This window comes from Patagioenas fasciata, chromosome 2 (genome assembly GCF_037038585.1).
Source record: "Patagioenas fasciata isolate bPatFas1 chromosome 2, bPatFas1.hap1, whole genome shotgun sequence".
NCBI lineage: Eukaryota > Metazoa > Chordata > Aves > Columbiformes > Columbidae > Patagioenas > Patagioenas fasciata.
In genome coordinates, this window is record NC_092521.1 from 22,579,478 (window position 1) to 22,592,225 (window position 12,748).

The window sequence follows — 12,748 nt, forward strand, 5'->3', positions numbered from 1 at the left end:
GTGAGACTTAAAATTGAGAAATATAATTCATGTATTTTTCTGGAATGCATTATGCGAATGAGAAAAGCTGGACAAAAGAGCATCATTGATATACTTTATTCTTATTAGTTTATAGTAATAGGGAAAACATTTCCGTTTGTAAACAGAATGTGTTTCCTAAGTCAAAACACTACCATTTAATTGAACACATAAACTCCTGAGGAAGGCTTAGTAAGAACGCATAGATGTGTTACAGTAACTTCCTAGTAGTTTAGAAAATGCAGTCTTTGATGAGTTAATGACTTCTGAGCACTTCTCCAATCTCATGCAGCTCTTTCATCTCAAACCTTTCTTTACATTTTCTTCCATAAAGCCTTTAAACTGTAACCCCCCCCAAATGCTCAACAGCAATGAAAACTGGAGAAGGAAGCATATTGAGAAAGCCAGGAGGTTTTTGCAAAGCCCTGTGCTAACCACGTTGCTGGGTACTTGGAACCCATGTCATCTCCCTCCCCGAACAAAGTATGACCTATTTAGACTTCAGTCCTTCCAAGTATTATGGCAGTGTGGGTTGTGACACCCACACATAAGAAGATGCTGATTTCCTTTATGCTAGAAGGTTCTCATCTTTCATTTGTCTCTAAATGACAACACTGTGCCTTCACAGCGTTGCTTTAATAAAACAGTGATTATACTAATAGTATCCTTTCCCAACAGGTTACCTCCCCTGGTCTTGGATATTAAGCACAATGTAAACTAAACAGGAAATAAGCTCGTAAAGAGTAAACTTTCCTAGGAATGATCAAGGATATTTCATTCCTTGTGGGCTTTTAGCAACCACCTTCACTGCTGGTAAATTTGCAGCCTGTCTGCTTGGGTGACATTAACAACAGGGACGGTGGGTGTGTTTCCTGACCCAGCCCCTCTTATTTATTAGTTTCTGCAGCTGGGGCTCCTGGCTTTGGACAATGTCACAAAGGCTGGGGGAAAGGAAATCTCTGCTACAGGGCGTGAGTCATTTCCAAAGTAAAAGAGGGATACAAAGCCAGCACTCTGTTAGGGTGGACAGACAAGGTACAGGTGACACTGATGGCAAATCAGAAAATCCTGCCTTAATGGTGTGTGTTGTAGCTGTGTGCTTCACTCTCTGCGAAACACTGATGCATTAACTTCAGCTGAACTGTCCCTATCAATACGATGTGTGATTAGCAAAGTGGGATTGAGTTTACACACATTTCAAATGCTGCTTTTTAAGTTGGTAGTTCAAGATATTTATTGAAACATGAGAATGGCAAGGTTACAACAAAACAAAAGTTTTGGAAGCTCAGGCGCTAACTACTACAGGGTGATTTCAAAGGTACTCATCAACATGTTAAAGGCAGACTAAGGACTGTTCCTGGGTATTGGTAATTACATGCATCCTATACCCAGGTAATGCATACTGTCTTCCCATCATAACAATCCCGTGCTGCAGGGATTTCCCAGGTTCTGGGGAAGTATGTAACAGAGTACCTTGTACAAAAAAACCAGGTCTCTCTGTAAATACCTCTTCCTGCCATCTCCCAGTGGGATTTCTGGATTGGCAAATTCACTATTTGCTAAACTTTGAAGGAAGAAGTACCGATAGGAAATTTTAAAAAATGGTTTTCATTGTTTCACAATTTCATATTTGTCTTCAATAGCATCTCTGTGAAATTATATGGAGTAAAGTTATTGTTAATGTATCACAATTAAGTAGCAGGTATCATGATCACTGTATCCATCATTTTTACAAATAGAACTGCAGGTTGTTTTCTGTAATTTTTTTTGTCATTTTTTGGATCTGGTTTGGGTAAAATTATTTGAATTATATAGTTTTAGTACTCAGAAATAATGGATGGACCTGCTTTTCTTAAGCTTCTTGACAGTTGCTCCCAAGCTATTACAAAATGGAAACAGCATGCAGAATACTAAATATGTTTTCAGCTGAGATGTACAGTTCTGCCTGAGATCAATGCAGAATACACAAATGAGTCACACTTTAGATCTCAGGGTGACTGTAACCACATGACCATTCATTTCTCAGGTTATTAAATTCTGCTGCACTCCAGGACTTGTGTCAGCATTAGTTTTAAACTAGGATTTGCAAATACACTTATGGAACCAGTTATGCCACATCCTAGGAGATAGTGCTGACCACTGTTAACACTTAAAAATTATATAAACCTCATTTTCTCAGTCTCCTTCCGTGTTGTTTCATCCTTACAGTTTAGGATCAACCATTATATCACCAGTCAATGTCTGGAAATGAAGCCTTTCCATCCAAGACTTTGTAGTCAGAAAGATTGTGGAGCCAACTGCGTGATTGTGAAAGCATCCCAAATACAAATTAGGACTGAAAAATGAAATGTGAAATATTGTTAGACAAAAATAAAAAAAATATAGACAAAGCAAATAATGAATGAGAAAGAAAAGGCTCTAAGATGTGTCAGCAGTAATCTCAGTAGCTCATAATTGGAAAAAAAAATGCTTCATTTGCAAGAAATTGATTCTAAGCACAAAACTACATTTTCTTGACTATATCTGGTTAGAATTCAAATTGATCTTCGCACCTGGCATAGCGGAGTTTTTGTAACTCCCAGATACCATCAGCTATGACTGACAATTTGAGAGAAGGGGGGCCAGAGAAGGGGCTAACCACTACTCCATTACGTATTTTTACATGATTTTTGTAACAGTCTGCTGGTTCCATGTTTATGCTCCTGTTTGCTTTGTCAGACTTATTGCCATGTAACTGGGTGTGTTCAACTTGAAGGGGGAAAGAGGAGGCCAAAACTCAAAAGGTAGAGCTTCAAACAGAGAAGGAAAGCCAGGAGGCAAGGGGGAAGGGGCAGCTGGCCAGACTTCTTCAAGGCGATGGGATGAGAAGCAAAGCAGAAAGGCCAGGAGGCTCTTTGCTCTCTGAGCAGGGCAGACAGGAGGCTGGGCAAGAATTTACTTGCTGGATGGAGGTGGAACATACAGACTTCAGCTCTGGGTGATTGCTAAGGATCTTACGAAGCATCCAAAATGGCAATGCAAAGAAAAAATGTGGCATATTAGCAATAAGAGAACCCTGAAATGTGAAGTGGGATTTGTGTGTGTCTGTGACACAAGAATCCTAACCTGCTCTTCTCAGAGCACAGGTTCATGAAGGCCTGTGGTCTTGGTTTCCAAACTGGGAATATGTCCGAGAAGTATCCATAAAGCATCCCCTCTTACAAAGGGAAGGTGAAAGGCAATCATATCATCTTCTCCTGGATCTTAGAGAGCTTCTGGGAGGCAAAGAGACATTTAAGGTTCATGGGAGACTTCTCTGGCCGCCTATGCCAACAGAAACCTAATTATCATGGTTGTTCTTATCCTCAGAGAACCCAAACTGCCCTTGTGTGATAGGGATACCCATGTCTTCTTCCACGGAGGCACTCATGTATGTTAGTATGATGTCCATGTCTCACAACAGAACACAGTTCAGATCCTCACAGTAGCAAAGGACAATAAATTAACAATGGCTAAGTGTTTGTTATTGTTTTTAACTGCCTCAGGGCCTTAATTTTAGTTCTGCCCTGCTATAAGTTGCGTTTATATCTGTGCTGGGCCACATGGTCACAAATGACCATGGTGAATCACACTGTGCCACCAGTGGTCACCCTGTGCCCTGATGATCCTATACTCAAACTTTCAGGCAGTTTAAAGACCATCTGAGAAGTTCAATTGAGATCACAATACACTAGAACGACACATTCTCCTGGAACATTGTTTTTATTGGTTGTATTAGGGTTAAGTTTGTGATGGGGTTCTATGTCTGGCCCAACTTTGCAGTGGTAGCATGCTGTAGGACTGATGATTTTCCTGGTGAAGAGTGAAGATAAAAAAACAACCCCAGAGTAGTAGTAGAGGCCTTAGGTCTACTGAGCATCTAGATGGAGAGGCTGATCATGGCTGGTAGGTGATACAGACCTGAGGGTGCTGACAGCACTTAAGGGACTATGCCAGCTGAGCAGTCCAAGTCTCTAAAGAAGGGAACAGGGACAACCAGCCCTGTTTACAGAGGTCAGAAAAATAATGAAAGTTCCATACCAGAAGTATTGTAACGAAGCTCCTGGGAACTTTTCAAAGTGTCAGTACAGCAAAATGGATAGACAAAACCAAAATCAGTTTAATTCATCCAACTCAGTTTCTTCTGGAAATGCAATTGGGGCAATGCAGCTAGGATTTTTCAGGCTGACCCTTAAATTCATAAATCCAATTTTACTGTCTCTGTGCATCAAATGTCATAACAGCTAGCATAGAGTAAGAACTGACAATAAGTATCTAGGAACTTAATTCTTCACCACTCAAGAATGGTTATTTGCTCCTGCACAAAGGGACCAAAAATAAATTCAAATTAGTCATAACAGACAAAGATAGTGGTTCATTTCTATTCTCCTATTTGCACTTCCATTATACTATCATGTGCCTCATATTTTGTACCGAATTCATTCAACGTCCTTTGCAAAACTCAGGTGAAGGTGTTTAGGCAAGTGTTATGGAGTAATCTAAAATAAAAACCAGATACTAACATTTTTAATAGAAGACAAAGAACAAATTATCTTATTGTATAATTTTATAATCTAAAAAATGTTAATGTATTCATTGATTTACATTGTTGTAACCAGCATTGGGATTTAATCCAATGGACTGACATTTCCATAATACTGTAATTCCTGTTTTGGCAAGATATACATGTTTCTGCATCTCTGCCAATTGCATTGTGTCCTTTCGTCAGCCACCAGCAAACCCAAGGTTTCTACAGTCCTGGGAGTAAACAGAATAATTTATCTAAGCTTTTGTTTGAGCGCTGTGTGAATTGTGTGAGTGGAACTGTCAGATGCCAGGAAAGAATTCTCAAATTTCTACAAATTTGGAAGAATCTAAAGCTGCTTTATATTCAAGAACTCTAGCTGTGTCAGTTCAAGTGCTGGTTTTAACCTGTTTCTGAATTTGAAAGCAATGAAGCAGAAGAAAATCAAACCTGCATTACTGGAGTTTTCTGCTTTCATACTAATTCATGGCAAAGCAACATGGTTTACTCTAGATTATAGGTTATTGTGGGAGAACAGTAGCAAAATTATGCATGTAGAATGGATAAAGAAAGGCTGTTTTCACTTGTGAACGTGCACAAAAGTAATTTATTTTTCTATTGTATAAAATTATATAAAGAGAAACCTTTGAAAAAAATACAAACCCACTGATTTTTGCCTGCAGTTAAGTCACCTTATACCACATTGGCAGTATAAAGGGAAAATATGCAACATACACTCATACATAAAGCCTTTATGCTAGTAGTGTGTTATGCAATGGTCTTAAAATAAGTGAAGATCAGTGCCCCTGGAGTCAAAATTTACCTTTGATAGGTGCAACCAAAGCAGTCAGTCAATAGAGGAAGAAAGATATTCACGTAGGCCTAACCCCACTGACTTTTGAACTACTATTTTAGATATAGGAAGATAATCATAGTGTAGAAATGATTTATACTAAGTTGTCACCTGGGTTTGCTCAAGCAGATCTCCAAGAGGTTTTTGAGAGGACAGAAATATATCTAAGAAGTCAGTAGCACTGACTGTTCAAGTATGTGGAATAAACACCATTTGAATTTGAAGAAAAACAGTTCAAAGAACTGAGCAGATATAAATCAGGATAGCCTAAGCTGGTAGGAAAATATCATTAATTTACCACTGGAGAGGTCTGTAAGGTGATGATAAACTTGGTGAATAAGAACCAGCAGTATCTCCTCTTGGAGATCAACCTTCCATTTGCCTCAGAAAACTTCAAGATAAAAGCCCTCGGTGATTAATACCTGTGATAGTGAATTTCCAGAACACAATGTACTTGAGACAGTAGAAAAGAATTCTCCATTAATCTAAACAGATAACCACAAGTAATCAAATGCTTTTCAGAAATTACCGCTCCTTGGTTCTGAAAGACCAACCTTCCACCTGAGACAGGGTGTCTGACCATCACCAGAGGAACTTCTCATTGCTTTGCAATGTAATTTCTGTGCTTAAACCACCAGTGGAAGGTTCTCTCATGTATGTAAGTCAAATTCTGAATCACTGCAGGATCTTCCAAGGAAGACATAGAGACTGTGAGTATGGATCTCTCGCTTCTGCCACAAGTCATGCTTAACTCTAAGGGTGCTGAGTCAGAGTAGTGCTGACACAACCGGGAGAAAGGGCTGGGGCAAAACTTTTCAGCACAGAAGTGCTTGGAACATTAGAGACATTATTTCCCAGGGCTTGCATCCTGCCATGGCCAGAGCAGCCTGACTTTGTATACTCTCTATAAATAAACAGGATACATCAGAGATATCTGGATCTGTCATCAAACTCTGTTCCTAAATCAAATGACGTGAATTGTACGAGTCACTTTGATCAAAAAGGGGTTATATAAGGACAGTTCTAGAAGGATTACTTTATTGATTTTCCTAGATCTCTAATTAAATGTACCACAAATGTTACACATTTATAAGAGTGGAGCTAAATGAAAAACTTTGCCTTTCATGTGAGGAGTATGATATGAACTCTCTTTAGTCCAAATTCTGTCCAGGTCCAAAGTCAGCTATGGGCAGCTGGCAGCTATAGTTCTGAAGGCATCAACCCTATTGTAGCTTATCTTCAAAACGTCAAGGTTAGTCCCTTCTAGAGCAGGCTAGCTGGCAGTTAAAATTCAGTATGGCCACTAACACAGCCCTTCCAAGAGCCCTGTGTCATTTTTGTGAACAGCCCTTCGTAGACAAAAGCCTGCAGTGATGACACAAGGTATTATAACATCTGATTTTACCCAGACTGTGATTTCCGATAGGATGGGGCAGTACCTGTCACTCGAGCATGGTGCCTGTGTAGCTGAGTGTAGAGCACTCATGTGCTGAGCGTGTGTACAAGGTGGACAGGGATGTGTGATGGATGAAAGTGGAAAGAGTGGTGTGAAAAAATGCAAGATTCCAGGAGGGCTGAGCTGGGGAAGAAACAAGGAATACATGTAAGGTTGTTCTGCCTGGCGAAGGAGGATGGAGACATACAAGCTAAGGGCTTGGATGGCTGTTGGGCTGCCCAGGTGGTGTCCCCCAGGAAGCTGGAAAGGAGGGGCTGATAGGAACTGGCTTTCATGGTGTGTGAAAGCAGCTTTCCCAGAGCAATGATAGAATTGCTCTGAAGCTTACAGGAGGTGTTTATGACAGGCTGCTGATGCTCTGTGAGATGAGCCCTGGGGCTTAACACAAGGGCGCCCGTGGATGTGCCGAGTTGGGATGCCTGTGGGTGTTGGAGGTCTCTGTAGGGCAGAGGAAGGAGGACACAATGGAATCCATGCCGCCTTCAAGGAGCAGCTCCTGGGACAGCCTGGGTTTATTGCAGAGGGTTGTTTTGTGCCTGTGTTCACTGGGACTGCACATGCACATGTGCATACATGCAGTGCAGGTGGTCTGGGACTGGTATTGGAGCTGAGTGATTTGGCAGCATAGATTCACCTTGTGATAAAAATGCATTTCTAATATGAAATGCCAGTGAGAGCTTCTTAGAGGGAATTGAAGAATACCTGTATAGTGCAGGCTTAAGAAACTGCTTTCTTACCAGGGATGGAAGCCATTAATGCATTGTAAGAAAACAGCATGCAAACAGATAAGCAGTGATGACTGCGATTTCAACTGCATGCCTGCTGGGAGATGTGGCTCAGTATATAGTCTGGAAGTTAAACTATTGTATTTAATTAATTATTCTTCCAAATTGTCAAAAGATTGTCATGATATCAGCCACAGTCAAGGGACAGAAAATCCTTAGCTCCTGCGTTTCAGGAGCGGGTGTCAAACACTTGCCTCAGCAATGATGTTAAATGTGTTAGTTCATCTGAAAGATGGTTTTGAATGGGAAACATGAATAATGAATATTATTTCCATAGAGCCTGTCCATTAGTACTGAACTCTGTACATCCAAGTGGTTCTCAGAGGTGATGATACTGCTTGTGTGGGGTTTTAGCTGGACTGTGAAACAGTGAGAAGTAATTTTGCGCCTGTGCTTGGCAGTGTTGATGATGAGCTTTAGCTTCCCCAGGTCTAATTCTGAATTGGTAAAATTATGCTCTCTATAACATAATAATGTGTCTAATAACATGCTTCAAAAATTATGTCATATTAATACTCTGAATGAAGTGGAAAAAAACATTGAGGATGAGGAACTAATTTGAGGGTAAGGTGGATGCCCCCAGCACTGCAGAAAGGCTGGTTCAGGGACACAGGCAAGACTCAGCACCTGGTGTTTTAGGATCAAATCAGCCCTTCAGCCCTTGAGTCAAGAAAACTGAACATTAAGCCACTTACTAAGTGTCACCTGGAAACTTCTGTCTGCCTTGCATGAACAAACTCAGTACTTTTATTTCCTGGTAAGAGCAGATAAAGATGACCATAAATATTTTCATGCCTCTGCATCTGACAGCTCCTCACAGCTGATATAGAATAGGCTGCTGATTAGCTATGGTGCCTTTTCTTAAGCTGCTTTTTGACTGTGAGCAAATTGTTCATCCTATCCACGCAGTTAATGCCCCAGACATACTTCCCTGTATCCAAAAATGTGGGTGTTTGACAAAGGTTAATGGAAATTAAATTAAAGCTGAATAATACTGATTATAACGCAAGAGTGTGCAAGCAAAGCTAATTAGTACAACTGACAACACAGCTCAGTCCTGACCTGTGACACCACTCTCTTTCTTTCTCCATCAGTCCTATTTTTTCTTCAGCAGCCACCCACAGCAATCTAAAACTGCTTGTTTCAAACAGCTGAGCAAGCTTGGTATGGATGGATTTGCAGAGGCATCCATTCCACTTCTTTCACTCAGGACTTAGATGGTGTGCAATCCTCCCAAAAGAAAAGAAAGAACGTTCTCCCTTCTTGCTTATGAACATCCTAATTCTGCCACTAAGATCAGAGTATTTCCTATGTTTTAGTGTTTTCTGATTTTTTCTGTGCCAGGAACTCTTGCAAATAAACTTGGATTCTATCTTGTAAAAGAGGCATATGTTAACAAATATATTTTCTGCTGAATCAGCTCACTTTTTCCCCTACATTAATGGCCCAGCTTTGCACTCAGTTTACTTCCAGGCAGGAGAATTGCTTTTAACTCTGGATGATACACATAGGCTGTCAGGTGTCCATACTAGCACCAGTACTGTATAATATCTTCATCAATGACACAGATAGTGGTATCGAGTGCACCCTCAGCAAGTTTAGAGATGACACCAAGCTGAGTGGTGCAGCTGACACACCTGAGGCATGGGATCCCATCCAGAGGGACCTGGACAAGCTCAAGAAGTGGGCCCATGTGAAACTCATGAGGTTCAACAAGGCCAAGTACAAGGTCCTGCACCTGAGTCATGGCAACCCCCAGTATCAATACAGGCTGGGGGAGGAAGGGGTGGAGAGCAGTTCTGACGAGAAGGACTTGGGGGCACTGGTGGATCGGACATGGGTCAGCAATGTGTATTTGCAGCCCAGAAGCAAATCATATCTTGGGCTGCATCAAAAGGAGCATGGCCAGCAGGTCAAGGGAGGTGATTCTGCCCCTCTGCTCTGCTCTGGTGAGACCCCACCTGGAGTCCTGCGTCCAGCTCTGGAGCCCTCAGTACAGGAGAGGGGCCCCTGTTGGAGAGGGGCCAGAGGAGGCCACCAAAATGATCAGAGGGCTGGAACAGCTCTGCCATAAGGACAGACTGAGAGAGCTGGGGCTGTTCAGCCTGGAGAAAAGAAGGCTTCAGGGAGACCTTATTGCAGCCTTTCAGGGGGAGAAGATAAGAAAGATGTGGACAGACTTTTTAGTGAGGCTTGTTGCAATAGGACAAGGGGCAATGGTTTTAAACTAAAAGAGAGGAGATCAAGGCAAGATATAAGGAAGATTTTTTTTACCATGAGGGTGGTGAAACACTGGCCCATGTTGCCCAGAGAGGTGGTAGATGCCCCATCCCTGGAGACATTCAAGGCCAGGCTGGACGGGGCTCTGAGCAACCTGATCTTGTTGCAGATGTCCCTGCTCATTGCAGGGGGGTTGGACTAGATGACCTTTGAAGCTCTTGTCCCTTCCAACCCAAACTGTTCTATGATTCTATGATCTGAAATCAGACAGGAGAAGTTGAAAACCCCAGGATGATAATGGAATAGAAAAGAGGTCTTGCAGCCCTGCATCCTAGGCCACCCCATCTTGTTTCTGTCTTTTACCTCTTCCACATCTTTCACCAAGATAATCTGGAAAGGGTGCACCTGGGAAGGCACCAGTGCAATGAGGGATGCTTGGCCTGAGGACACTGAAGATTTAATTTTGAAACATCACAGCATATCTAGTTCTTCAAAATATGAACCCAAATTTGCCTCACTGTGGAAAGAAAGGTACTGTGGAGGCACTGTGCACACAGTGTTGCAGATCATGTAGTGCCTCCTAAGCTTTAATTTCAGAAATGCCGCCTCAGCACATGTTCCCCGGAGGCACAAGAGGAGAAAAGTCCCTTAAACACCAACTGCTCTGGGGGCTTTGCTTGCAACAAGCTCTTCCCCTCCATCACTCCCTGCAGCAACAAGGACTCTGTTTGCCAGGCGCAGTCTGACCCTTGAATTTGGAGCATCCTTTTTGCAGGGTCCCCATGGACTCTTACATGACTGACTGCTGGGCTACGGCTTCCTCCTGTCCCCAAATCCTCTGGCTTTTTGGCACATCTGAAAGCTGTTCCTTTGTAGTATTCTTCCTTTTCCACAGGAAACAAAACTGTTGCTGTGTCAGCATCTTGGCCAGGAATCAAAGAGAACAAGCTGCTTGTCAGACAACACCCGAGGCATAGGCAATTAGGATGAGGATGATATTTCAGCAAGAGTAACCCTTTCTGGCACTAAGGAAAAAGATCTTAAAAATTTAGTGCATTTTTTTTTAAAAAAAAAAAGCACTATCTAAAAGTCAGGAGTTTATTTGTGTGGCACAGGTTGAACAGTGCAGCAGCTACTTTCTCTACCCTGTGCTTTCCAGTTCAGGCAGGAGTGAGAGTATTTTATTGATTATGTATTCTAGTTGCCTCATACATTTACAGGACCTGCACCAAATAAACAAAACCGCATCCCCTCTGTTCTCTGCCCTCCCTGCTTCTCCTGCTGGACATGAACCAGGCTGCCGGCTGCTAATCCTTGGCTGCTGGACTCCTGGAGGCCGCGGATCTTTTCAACAGGCAGTTAACAGCTTTGGTGCCAACAGGGGCCGTGCGATTTCTCTGGCAGGAGTATTGTGCTGTTGTCTTCAACATTGTACTTGGCTGCCAGTCTTTCCACACTAGTGGATTTTTAAATTATTATTATTTTTTGCACAGCTACTGGCTAGAATTTGTCATTATTTCATGGATTATTTTTTTTTTTAGTGTCACAGAAAATTCTAATCAGCACAGAAACATTGCCTTTAACAGGGGCCCAAATACACAGCCCTCACTAAGGTCATGCCTATACTGGTATGTCACTGGGAATGTATAAAAAAGAACTTTTTGCACCTGCTGTGTATAGTGGTGAGGCACTCAAGCAGGATTCACTTCTTGCTGTCTCTTGTGGTACTTTTTAATCCTCCTCTCTTAATTGGTTGCCTTTGTAGCAGTCACTCATTGCATGCTTATTTTACCACATTCTGAGAGGGTCTCAGACACACCAGAAATTATCAATGTCTTGTGCAAGAAGCAGAGGATATAGCTATATTAAACATATCAGAATTGCTCAATATCTTTTGGATGAAGAAGAGGATATAGCTGTATCCTGAAGCCTAACTGGGACTGACTCTATACATATATTGTCCTACGTGTTTTTTCACAGTAGCATTTTTTATAATGCCTTTCTGACAAATATAACATGTACTGTAGTAATTTCTATCTGAGCACTGAAGTGTTTCCCATGATTCAGAAGTAAATGTTGTCTTTTTGCATGTTTGAATATATACCTTCTTTATCTATAGCCATGCCATATGGATTTTTTCCAAGATTTTGAAAAATTCATCACCAGCAGAACACTCCTACATGACTGAAGTACAGAATCATCCTTCTCCTCAGCCAGCTGTTTTCGTTTGTTTGTTTTCTGTCAATCATCCTCACTTCCCATGTCTTGTGTCAGAGAACACTCTGTGTCCCTTGGGACAAGGACTGTTTCATCTTGTGTTCTTACACAGCGACCTCAATAATGAATCTGCTGGGTGCAATTGGTAACAATGACAAGAGAGGAAGAACAACAAATAGCAATCATTACAACCCAAGGAGAGGTGGGTTTTCATTGCATGGGCATGTCATGCCTGATATGAACATGTCATCCCTTTTCCTTGCAGACTTTATATCTGCATGAGCCCTGAGTAGTACCACATTAATACTGTATGTCAAAAGTGTTTTTTGTTCACAGATTACCTCAGGGATGACCTCCTTGGAGAACAAAAGGTTCTAGAAAACTGAGTAGAACTGGGCTTTCTGGTAGTTGTGATAGAACAACACGTGAAATGAAGAATCAGTTGTCCCTACCCCACACAACTGGTATCTATCTATTGTGATCTTAACAAACTTTCCTAGACAATCTCTCAAACACTTATTGATCCCCAGTGTTTTTTGTTTTCTAGCATTTAATTTTTCCAGCTCCCCCTTAGGTCCATTTCTTCTTCCTGCCTTCAATACCTTCTTTGGTCAACATAAAGGAAGACCACAAGAATGCATGCATCAGTGCTCTCT